The sequence below is a fragment of the Cryptotermes secundus genome, unplaced genomic scaffold (assembly GCF_002891405.2).
Source record: "Cryptotermes secundus unplaced genomic scaffold, Csec_1.0 scaffold223, whole genome shotgun sequence".
Classification (NCBI taxonomy): Eukaryota; Metazoa; Arthropoda; class Insecta; order Blattodea; family Kalotermitidae; genus Cryptotermes; species Cryptotermes secundus.
The window spans coordinates 726,733-739,303 of NW_019742556.1; the positions used below are offsets into that span (position 1 = coordinate 726,733).

General features: G+C 42.7%; 2 protein-coding genes across 4 annotated transcripts in view; one reads left to right on the top strand and one right to left on the bottom strand.

Moving 5' to 3' along the window:
• LOC111873317 (chaoptin) overlaps positions 1 to 12,571 on the top strand; it is an 831,716-nt gene that overhangs the window by 701,023 nt on the left and 118,122 nt on the right. The window lies entirely within an intron of this gene.
• LOC111873314 (loricrin-like) overlaps positions 1 to 12,571 on the bottom strand; it is a 131,578-nt gene that overhangs the window by 85,126 nt on the left and 33,881 nt on the right. The window lies entirely within an intron of this gene.

Consider the following 12,571-nt stretch of genomic DNA (forward strand, 5'->3'; position numbering starts at 1 on the left):
TCCCTTTAAATAGGTAGGACATGAATACGCTTGAATGTAAAATGTAGCTTTTCAGTTCATGGAAGTCCTACATCAATACATCAGACAGGATGTTATTTAAAACACGCTTTGAAAATTTAATTTGAACTTATAGGTTTTGTTTAATTTGCAGCCAATATGTACACCAGCATCAGTAATGAGTACACGAATCCTGTAATGGTTTTTGCTTGATTTGCATATCGAAAAGAGTCTGTTATTGTAGTAGATATTCTTTGCTTTCTGTAATCATGTCATGTTTTTGTTGCTAGTGTACTAGTTACAGTTACATAATAATAAATTTAATTATAAAATTTAACTCAGTTCTGACCTCCTCTGTGGTCTAGTGGTCAGAGTTCCTGGCTACAGATCAAGAGGTCCAGGGTTCGATTCCCGGCGCTACCAGTTTTTTTCTGAGATGTAGTGGGTCTGGAGCGGGGTCCACTCAGCCTCTTGACAATAACTAAGGAGCAATTTGAATGAAATAGCGGCTCCGGTCTAGAAAACCGAGATTAGCCGCCGTGGGGATTCGTTGCGCTGACCACGCGACACCCTCTATCCGCAAAGGTTGGCACTAACTTCGCCAACAAGCGGCGGTCGCTTGCTCGGGCGGTATAGTTCGTTTGCGGACTACAGGCCACGGAGAAAAACTCAGTTATAAATCATATTGTCGTTGCTAGGCAACGGCTCGGTAGAAATGTTACCAGGGCCAAAAATACATATGAAACAATAGTTATTGTTGGAGGTCTCGTTGTCTATGCGGTCCGTGTAGTATCAAAGGGATGTAGGTGAGTAGTTCTTCCCAGAACTTCTTCTATTATTATCTGTTGCTGTAAAAATAAAGTTTACTAAACCGCATATGTACTTTTCATGCATACACAGTTTTAACCTACTATTTAGAATGATTCTAGTGTGTTTGAAATACTGATTCTTATTACATTAACATGTAGTACTAGTCCATAAAGTGAAGCTAATTTAGTAGTAGTAAATACGAATTTTACCTTTAAGTGTTTCAGCCCTTATTGGCCATCATCAGAGGATACAGCCAACACTAAAAATGAACAGCTTCACAAATGTTTGTACATAGTTTTTTCCTGCATTATCATAAATGGATTTATGGCAGTTGTAAAAATTAAGACTAAACAGTTAGTATAACTGAAAATAATTAGTTTCCTGTGCCGATCACAGTGGTATGAAGTATATTCGCTCGCTCGAACGCTGGGATCGTGCGTTCGAATCCCACGGATGTCTGTGGGCGTTTATTCTCTTTATGATGTTCTGTGTTTAGATAGCGACCTTGTGACGAGCTGATCCCCCATCCAAGGAGCCCTACCGACTATGTATGGATTAAGAAACTGAAAAAGCGACCAAGTTCCAAAAGGGATATAGAGCCATTGATAGATATTTAATTTTATAGGAATTTACTGGATTGCATAGCGACTGTTTTTATTTACCGTACATTTAAATGCGATATATTGGATGATTTATTAGGTATTTTGTCATTATTGGCTATTCCAACATTCTTAGCAATTCTACATGTTCTTATTTATTCTCTCATTCGTAGTTGTTCCAGCATTTCCATCTATTCTGAATATTCTTGTTTATTTTAGCAGATATTCTTAGCTATTCTAGAAGTCTTGGCATTTCAAGCTCTTCCTGGCTCTTTTAACAATTCTGGCATCCTTAACTGTTATATTCATTCTGTATGTTGCGATAAACAATACGCGTAGGTTTCCTCGAATTATGAAGGCTTATCTGCTGAATAAGCACGCTTCAAGGAGTTGACATGGAGATAATCCAACTCAAGTCTGTCTGGGAGAAACACGTACATGGCTGTAGAGATAAGGGCTAATTCCCGGTAAATGAAATCATTTTAGGATAACAAAACTTTGAATTTCAAAAGATTATATTCGAGATTGTGTCATTAAAATAACATAACAGCATTTTAAGGACATTTCAACATGTTGTGACCCTCATAAATCAAGTTGACAAAATGAGTTAGAAGGGAAGAAGTGAAGAGAAATATTTTCTTATTTTCAAACTGTGTTCACGTGATATCACTTGGAGCACACCGACAGGAAGCGCAAAGGAGACTCAGCAGACCGTAAAATCATATTCATATTATTCTATAATTCTTTATTTGTCTTCAGGACATAATAATTGAAGTACTGCAACATACAGAATATTTTATTTAATTCACATAGTGGGGGGGGGATTCCAGCTGGGTCCACTCGGAACATCTGTCACTGATTGGCCTGTTGTACCTGCCCCGGGTGATTATGATGATAGAGAATTTGTTGGAATGAAGATTGGCAGGGGAAATCGAAGTACTCGGATAAAACCTGCCCCAGCGCCACTTTGTCCACCACAAACCCCACTTGACCAGACCCGCCGCGGTGGGAAGCCAGCGACTAACCGCTTGAGCTATGGCGCGGCCTTACAAAATATTAAGTTACGATAAAGTTTTCGTAGTACTTAACTAATTAAGCACTACGCCATGAAGACGTATGTGTGAGTAGGAGTATAAGTCCAGTGTTCTTGAACTTGACACTACATTGAGATGAGTGGTCAGCTTCACACCCCGGCCGCTTTACCACTGGGGAAGGAGCCTGAGTGGGCCCCAGAGCCTCTCTGGACGCTGTGGAGTACAGGAAACCTCTAAGCCCTTCCAGAAATCGAACCCCGGTCGTCCACCTCGCAGCCTATCGCTATACAGGCTTTTTTTTCCCTTGGCACTACAGCCCCAGTGAGCCTAGGCCTACCTCCATGAACTTCTCCGTTCACTTCGGTTTTTCTAGATCTTACACGTTCGGTAGGACTCCTTGGGCGGGTGATCAGCTCGTCGCAAGGCCTCTACCTGTACACAAACACAGAAAAACGCACACACACAAACTAAACATCCATGCCCTGAGTGGGTTTCGAACCCACGATCCCGGTTTCAAAGAGAGCGAAGACAGTACAGGCCTTAGACCGCTCGGCTACCGTGACCGGTCGCTATACAGGCTTAGCTAGTGATTAATGTCATTGGTTAGAACATTGTGGTTACACACAGGCCTGATTCAGAAGTAATTACGAATGTTTTGTTCTGCCAATTTCTGTCTAAAACACAAAGATTAAAGCATAAAAAATTATAATATTACCAATGGTTTTGTGTGGTTGTGAAACGTAAGGTATGAGCATAGACTGCGGAATATATGCACGCAAGAGAGAGCTAAGTAACAAGCGGAAAGAGGAAACAGCTCAATGAGGAATTCTGTAAATTGCATTTCCCAAGTATCCTTATGTAGTTTACATGAGAGAGAGGGAAAATGCAGACAACATTTTAGTCGGGAAATCTTAAGCGAAGAGAGCAGTGTGTAGAACTTGGTGTAGATGGGAGAATAGTACGAAAATCTATGTTAAAAAAAATTGTGTGGGCCTTTCTATCTTTGCGGACCAGCACTGCGACCTGTGAATTTTTCTGTAACCAAGTAACTAAATTACACAATCCTTTAGATGCTAGTAGTTGCTCATTTTGTCAAACAATTCCCAGCATTCCGTTATGTCTATCACAGGAAACGTCCGCTGGTGCCTATCCTGGGGAAGTTGAATCCAGTACATAATCGTCCGAATTTTTAAGATACATTTTAGTATTATTCCCATGTCTATGCCTAGGTCTTTCAGACTTGTCTATTTCATTCACGCTGTTCTCTGAAATTTCGTATGAACCTCTTTTCTGTGCGTGCTACATTCTCTGTCAATTTGATCCTCCTTGATATGGTTATGCTATTGATATCTATCGTCTGATACAAATTATTAACTCCCCATTATTCAGTTTTGTCCAGCCCCCTGTCACTTCCTCCCTCTTAGATAAAAAATTTCTTGTCAGCGCCCTTTTCTCGAACCCGACCACTTTATGTTCTTTCCATGCTACGAGAGACCAAGTTCCACACACATACAGAGCAATAAGTCAAATTATAATTTGTGCACAAGGTTGCCGTTTCGATTCCCGATGAGATCACTGGATTTCTCAATTGACTTAATCCTTCCAGCCGCACTATGGCCCTGGGGTCGACTCAGCCTCTAACAGAAATCAGTACCAGGAATCGTCCTGGGGATAAAGGGTGACCGGAGCGTAAGGCTGGCAACCTCACCGCTATCTGTGAGCTGATTTTCTAGAGAAAATGTGGGAGCCTCGACGTCTCACAACCTTATGGGCCTCGACGGCCTGTTACAGGGATAGCTTTACCTTTACCTTAATCTTTACGTTGTTAAAGAGACTGGGAGGAAAAAATGGCGATTTTTTGCAATTTGAAGAAAGCAGTCGTCTGGGATTTGGCACCGTGTATATGTGGTGTTAACCGACGTTTCGGAGGAACGTATNTCTGTATTCACAGCAGCCGCTCCAAGACAGGAGGTGAGCATGAAATATGCTCAACTGAAGCATAGTATTGTAGCGGTAGGCAGTTGCTATATAAATTCATGGTCAGAGAGCAGCGTACCCTTTCCCTAATTATGACAGTAACACCATTACGTCACGGGCAGCCCTATGTTGTAACAAACCTTTAAATAATTCGTACGTGTGTTAAAAGCCAGTCCGTTGGCTTAACTAAGTCCTCCGCGACTGGCTGTCGCCCTTACGTGTACGTGTAACATTTCGTTTACAGACAGGACTAAACTCTTCAATTTGATCTCAGATTCACAATTTTGCTTCAGTACCTGTTGGTTTGTATCGGGTTGTCCACGGCTTAATGACTTTACATTGAGACTAATTACTGCAGATTTATCGCACATGTAATTTGTTTCCGGATTTAATGCGGACACTGAGGATGAATAAGTAGATTAAGTGGATAACCAGATGACGGAGCGCATGCGCGTGAGTTGGTGAGTGGATGATTGGGTGAATGAGTGACTGAGTTGGTGGATGATTAGGTGAGCGGTTGGATGATTGGTTATTGACTGAATGGATGATTGGACGAGTGAATTGATATCTTTGATTAATGAATTCAGGTCTGAGTGTGTTATGTATGCCGTTATCTGCTGAACGGTCATGCTTGAGAAGTTAGTAGTCTCCCTGCTTGTCAATAATTTCCTTGCTTATTATGAAAACCGAGGTTTTATACCGTCTCTAGACGAGCCCGTCAAGGGGCCTTAAGCCGATTTAGAAATACATTAGGCCCACCTTCCTAAATAACAAAAATAATGCAAATATAGTCCTCTATATTATCTGGTAACCCGAATTTCAATAAATATAATTTTTACTCTGTTTATAATTTAGTAATTTAGTTAGTATAATGACTCGGTTACGAGCTGGACAACTGGAGAATCGGGTTTCGATTCCCGGCAGGATCAATAAATTCCTGTCTTCTCCACAGCATCCAGGCCAGCTCTCGGATCCACTCAACTTCATATAGAATGAGTACTGATTGCGTTTTTCCGTGGGATGAAGCGGCCGGGCCGTGAAACTGACAACACACCACTATCTAGTAGAAATATTAATAATGTATGGAATTGTTCTTCCACTCCCCCATACGTCCTCGTAGGGTGATTCTTAATTAAACATAAGGATAGCTTTAACTTTATTTTTGATTCGATAATTACTTCCTGTTAGCATAATGCTCTTCAGTTATGCAAATTATGTCAGCTATGTTTATCTGTAACTTAAATTATATGACATAAATGGGCGAATAATAAGTGCAGATGCCACGAACCGATCAGGTCAGTTCCGCGCACTTGCGTTAAAAGTGCCACAGCTAAAGAGACCGGCTTAATATTAATAACTTAGTGCAGTATTTCTGTCAACAGATGGCATCAAATGTTCCGAAGAAGTAATAGGTTTTCAATTTATCTACACCTGTGTTCGTTTCAAGGTTATCGGCTTAAATATTGTGAACTTTTCTCTGCAACTACATTTACCTCCAACAAGCCTTGACGCTTCTGGCAGAGCTTGGTAGCCAGAAGTCATAATGATGAGTACGATGTTCTGGACAGACAGACGTTTCGGAGGAACTTATCGCCTCTCTTCAGTGTCGAAGAGGAAGCCAAACAAGAAACGAGTAGAAGCTCTCAGTCTGTTTCTGTAGGTTTTATGCTTTGTTTATTCTTAGACCCTGAAGATTGGAGACGATGTTCCTTCGAAATTTCGGGCTCTCTCCGAACTGAGATTTGAAATGAATACCTCCCGAACGTAAATCTAGAGCCTCACCTTTACACAGACCTCTTCGGTCTGTCTGGGGTGTCCTCCATTGCGCAACACTTCACACTATAATTATATTTAAGTCAATAAAAAGCGTACACAGTGGTTGTAAGGAGATGTAATTTGTTTCATTCGTCATACTGCAAAGCCTGACTCATTACGTTTGGTGCGCCATTTGCATTAGATAAGGAGTGAACAAGTACAGAAGCTTAATTTGTCATACAAAGAATTCTTGAAAGTTACATAAATCAAGTTGAAATATGCATACCAAAGTAGCGCCTTTGCGATAAACTTGCCAACATTACGCCCATAAATTCCAACACCTTTCAGCCTGGTTCAGAATGTTACATTAAAACATATCTCTACTCATTAACACCTTCTACATGGACAAACAGGAAAACCATGAAACCTGCGTTACTAAGTCAACTATTCTGAGAAGTCTATCTCTACAGACCAGAATATTTCTTATAAAGCTAATGGGCCTACATCATCTGAATGGTGTCCCTGGCTTTTATGGAAACTGATTTTTTATTATCTTGTTCACAAGAGCCAGTGATTAGCCGAATGTCTTCAGCCTATACCCTCACATTCTAATAATTTTTTTGTCACGATTTAGGGGTTGTGAGTTTTCTTGCATGGATTTTAGTTACCAGAGTGACAAACCCCTGTCCGTAGCGGCCTCCGAAGTTTAGAGGTAACATTCCCACCTCATGACTCGTGGTACGCGGGTTCAAACCTGGCGGAGGTCGTCGAATTTTTAAGGGCGGAAAAATTCAGGGAACAAGTCCTCCGGGAGGGACTTTAAGCTGTGTGTCCCGTGTCGTAACTTTACGGCACGTAAAAGAACCTCATATCCCCAAAGGGGATCGCTGAGCCAAATTCCAGGACGTTTCCCGCCCAACAATAGCCTCTAAGGCCTCCGTAGGATGGGGGAAGCATTATAGACACCGCTAAGCAAGTGGCCGAACTCGCTTCCTCGGCGGGACTGATAGTACGCACCATTTATCGGCAGGGGAAAGAGACTGGTAGAATATCATAGAGGGAAGCACAATAGATCAAACTGGTCGCGGTGCATGGGGAAATCCACCCTCTCTAAATAACTAACTAACTAACTAACTAATCCCTGTCCGTTACATCCGGGTCCCTTATAACGAGAGTTTATTGTAGTAGCAACCGCCATCGAAATTCTTAGAGTACATTCGGGAATGAAATAGTGCTTGTCTTTCTGTCCATCTATCAACCATTCATTCATCCATGCACCCCAACTAACTAGCCAGTCATTAATTCATCCATCAATCCACCGATTCACCACGCAGCCATATCTGTGCTTCCAGCCATTAACTCCTTAGAGTTAAGTGGTTGCTACAGTTGCGAATACCATCCGCCTTAACATACTAAAATTCTGCATTCTGCGCACACAGTGTATTTACGTGTTTTGTATGGTTCCCACAGTAAACAGTCATTATTTCCCCAAACAGTATCATAACGAAAATGTTAGCAATATTGGACAAGGAGAAGCCCGACATAGAAAGTATAAGAGGCTTAAACTTGGCGGTAGTCAAGCATACAACCGTTCAAGTTACTAGACTTCCGTTGTAGCGGAAGTTACTAGAAATAGGGCACAATCTGTTGTATTGAGCCTGGACTGACAGAGGCCCTGTATATATTAAATACATTTATTATCACGTTTAACATATAAACTGTAAATATCCCTTACATTATAACAAATGACTTTCTACTACAGACAATAACTCTGACAAAAGACAGACCCGTCCTCTCGTCAGAGAGGGCGCCCTACAGTAACAAGACCTAAACTGTCAAACAGTAATAAATATCTGGTCATGAGACCCAGATTCGGCTCGACACTAAGATTGACCGACTGACTGACTGACAGTCAGTCGCAATGTGTCTTTGGTTTCTGGTTCAGTTTTTAGTGGATTAAACCTTCCGTTCCTGTGTCCACCCCCCATAGAAAGACGCATTTATCGAGAAATACGCCGAATGAACTTTGAAGTGCGGGGAATATGTTTTTGTGCCAAGTTCACTTAATTTCACAGTTCACCGGTTGGCTCTCATATTGTTCCTTCATAGAACGTGCAGGTACTGGCAGAACGAAAGGATCGTGCTCCAAGGGGCTTATAACAGCAGAGCACGGCCCATTGATCAACAGCTGGTGCGCAGCCAGTGGAGGCCGGGTGCACAGCGCTGCAACATGGGGTAACACCTACGGCTTGTTGCGTTACTACATAAACACGTCGGAACGTCTACTGCTTCATAATGCATCCTAAGTAGGAACTAGGTTCTATGTTCCTTTTTCATGTGTTATACAGGGTGATTCTAAATAATTGTCGGTGTTTCTGTGCCCTATAATTTTCAAATCTTAGTGTGGTCTAGTGGTCAGAGTTCCTGGCTACAGATCCAGAGGTCCCGGGTTCAATTCCCGGTGCTACCAGATTTTGTGAGAAGTAGTGGGTCTGGAACGGGGTCCACTCAGCCTCTTGAAAATAGTTTCAAGGAAATAGCGGCTCTGGTCTAGAAACCCGAGATTAATGGCCCTGGGGATCCGTTGCGCTGAACACGCGACACACTCTATCAGCATAAATTGGCACTAATTTCACCGACAAGCGGCGCTAGCTCGGTCGGTCTAGTTCGCTTGCGGGTTACAGGCCACGGAATTTGTTGTTTGTTACTATGTTTGTTTGTAGTGGCAATCTATGTCTTGCTATACGAATATCCATATTTCATCTCCATAACAACTGAGCGTATCTCGAATTAAAAACGCCCAGCCCTTGATATTAGCACAGGGTACAAATTCTGTAGGACACGCGTTTGTGTAACTGTGATGAATCTAACGAAATACAGTGAACGAATGAGAATTAAGCAAATATCAAGTTTTCTGCTTCTTTCTTCCTCAATGCTTTTTTAACACATCTTTTGTCTTGAAGGTAGAGATGGTATGTTCCTCCGAAACGTCAGTTTTATTCTATTGGGCTAGACAGCGCCGTATATCACGTGACACACTTCGAAGTCAACGTGGGTTCACTCATCTTATCCAATCTACAGGCGAAATCACGAGGCTCTGTCTCCATTGTGAACTACGTGTTTACATTATCGAAATCTCTTCTTCTTCTTCTTCTTCTTCTTCTTCGTCTTCTTCTCCTCCACCCTCTCCCCTCCTCCTCCTCCTTCCTCTAGATAGTCGGTAGGATACCTTGGAAGGGGGATCATCCCTGTCGCAAGGCCGCAACCAACACGGGACAACACAAACACAGAAGCAGCGCGGACAGACATCCATACCCCGAATGGGATTCGAACCCACGAACCCGAACCCTTTATTTGACCTTGGTCGCTTTTCCAGTTTCTTGATCTTGTACACAATCGGTAGGATTCCTTGGACGGGGGATCAGCCTGTCGCAAGGCCGCTACCTACACGAACATAGAATAAACGCAAACACAGACATCCATGCCTCAAGTTGGATTCGAACCCATGATCCAGTATTTGAGCTGGCGAAGACATTTCATGCCTTAGACCGCGTGGTCACTGTGAACGGCTAAATTGTCGAAATAAAACGGTAAATTCCTTAATATAGTTCAAGCGAATCTCGACCCTATATGCAGAGAAGCCTGCAAGTTGGCTTGACTCTGTAAGTTATGGCCGTTATGCACTAGAAGTATTTTAGCTCACTCTTGCATTACGGCACTTAGGACAGTCCTTTAGGAATATCCGTGAAAGGGAGGATGAAACTAAGGATGCGTGCGCAGCCATTAAAGAGGAAAGAAGAAACAGAGCCACGAATGCAGATGAAAGAAGACGGTAACAAGAATACTTGTGTGACGCAAAGGGCCGCGTCCTGCAGAGAAGTTATGCTTATATTTATGTGTGAGCACATTCCTCAAGTGAATTCATGTAGGCAAGTGAACAGCAGTTTGTTACAGTGGGCACGCGACCTAAGGCATGACTGTCCTCGCCCCCTTCAAACACTGGGATCATGGGTTCGAATCCAACTTGAGGCATGGATGTCTGTGTGTGCGTTTATTCTGTGTTTGTGTAGCTAGCGGCCTTGCGACAGGCTGATCCCCCATCCAAGGAGTCCTACCGATTGTGTACAAGGTCAAGAAACTGAAAAAATGGCCAAGGTCAACCAAAGGGCTATAGAGCCATAGATAGATAGGTGAACAAGAACAGGAAGTTTTTAATGGGAAAACCCGGCAGAGACAAATAGCAAATCGTAGACCTAGGCAGGAGGATAATATTAAACGGAATCTTAGAGGAATATGATTGAGACCAATAGCGTGTACTTGTGAATGTGGTAATGAAATTTCGATTCCTGTAAAATTTCGTAATTTCTTGAGTGGCCCGGCGACTGTTGACTCCTCGAGAAGGTCACGCCTGCATGGAGCTAGTTTAATTAAGTTTGCGGGTTTCTTACTTACGACTTCGTGGAATTTTGTAGGCAGTTATTAACATTTCTCAGGAACTTTCCGCCTTCTCTTTCATTTTTGATGCCACGGAGACCTCAAATCTCAAATTATCTCTTCAAATTAATTTTTCACTGAATAAGATATACAAGGCTGACAACCTTACCGCTATCTCAGAGCCGATTGTCAAGGTAATGTGGGACCCTCAACGTCTCACAAACCTATGGGCCTTCACGGCCTGTTACAGGGATAGCTTTACTTTTACTTTACTATGTAGAGCACAAACAAATAAAGTGAAGAGGATATACTCCCCTGGAGTAAATATATTGTGACATGTAGACCCGTTGCTAGGCAACGACCGCGATAGAAGCAGTTATATAGCAGCAGTTACTGAATAACGGCTTCGCAAACAGACATAATAATTGTAACGGTGTTTTCCGTGCGGTCCATGCCGAAATATTGTAAACAGGACAGATGGAGTAATGAGTTTGGTGTGAGACAGTCACCAGCCGGTAAGAACGTGAGTATGTAGAGTACATTATTGAGATCCATCACCAGGCAACGACTAGTGAAGAAAGAAAAAATGTGAAGACTTTATATGTTGTGGTTACATTGATTTGTGAAGTGAGTAAAAGAGTGAGAGAGTAATAATTATTCGTAATTACGTTCTGTAAATATTGAATAAATTCGATTACCAATCAAAACCTCGTCTATAGTCACTCTAAAATTGTGACAGCATCATTCAAATGCTTGCTTTGCTCAATGGCCGTGATGTTAATTTAACAAAGAAAAAAAAAAGGTAAAGTTGTCCCTGTGCTCAACGAATTAAGCACCACGCCATGAAGGCGTATGGTGTTGTGGATGTATAGATCCACATTTTCTAGACCTCGGCACTAGCTGGAGGTGAATGGTCAGCTTCACGCCCCAGCCGCTTTACCCCCAGGGAAGGAGCCCCCGATACTCATTGGGTGGACCCCAGAGCCGGTCTCGACGACGTGGAAAAGAGAAAATTCTTGAAATCGAACTCCGGTCCCTAGATCGTCCAGTCCATAGCCAGTCGCTATACCGACTGAGCTACCCCGGAAACTGATGTTAATTTAATACAGATACAAATTTATTATCTATATATTGACTAAACTCTGGACCTGATGACCAAGGAAGCGGGGCTCTATTCAGGGAAGGAATAAGATGGCGTCCAGACCGGCTCCGGGGTAACCACAGAATCCGGTACAAAGCGTACCGGGGGGTGTTTTCCAGGAAACGAAGCAGCAGAGCCATGAATGTGAGCACTTAACAGTGCAGACGTTAAGAACCGTGGATATGTATGTGCACTACGCCTACCGTCTGACAAGCGTGTAACGAAAACCTGGTTACTTGCTAGTTCCTCTCACTACATGTTTCGATCTCATGCAGTCATAAATAGATGAAAACAAATAGATTAACGCTAAATATATCAACTGAAGTTTAAATACAATGACATGTGAAAGTATAAAAATAAACTGAATTGGTCGGAACCGAACCAGTTCTTACACAAAGCCCATGTAATGCCAACGGGAAATCTCTCCCTGTAACAGGCCATGAAGGTTGTGAGACGTCGAGGCTCCCACATTTTCTAGACAATCGACTCACGGTTGGCGGTAAGGTTCTCAGCCTTAAGCGCTGGCCACCCTTTAGCCCCTAGGAATATTATTGGTACTCATTTCTGTTAGAGGCTGAGTCGACCCCAGGGCCATAGTGCGGCTGAAAATATTACGTCATTTGAAAAATTCAGTGACCTCATCGGGAATCAAAATCGCTACCTTCCGGTTTGTAGTGTAGCGCCTCAACCACCTACGTTACCATGTGGCCCCAGAATGGCTGCTTTTGCCCCTGGAAGGGCCGCTGCAGGAGATGCAAACACGGTGGAGAAAGACGCAGGTGTGTGTGTGTGTGTGTGTGTGTGTGTGTGTGTGTGTGTGTGTG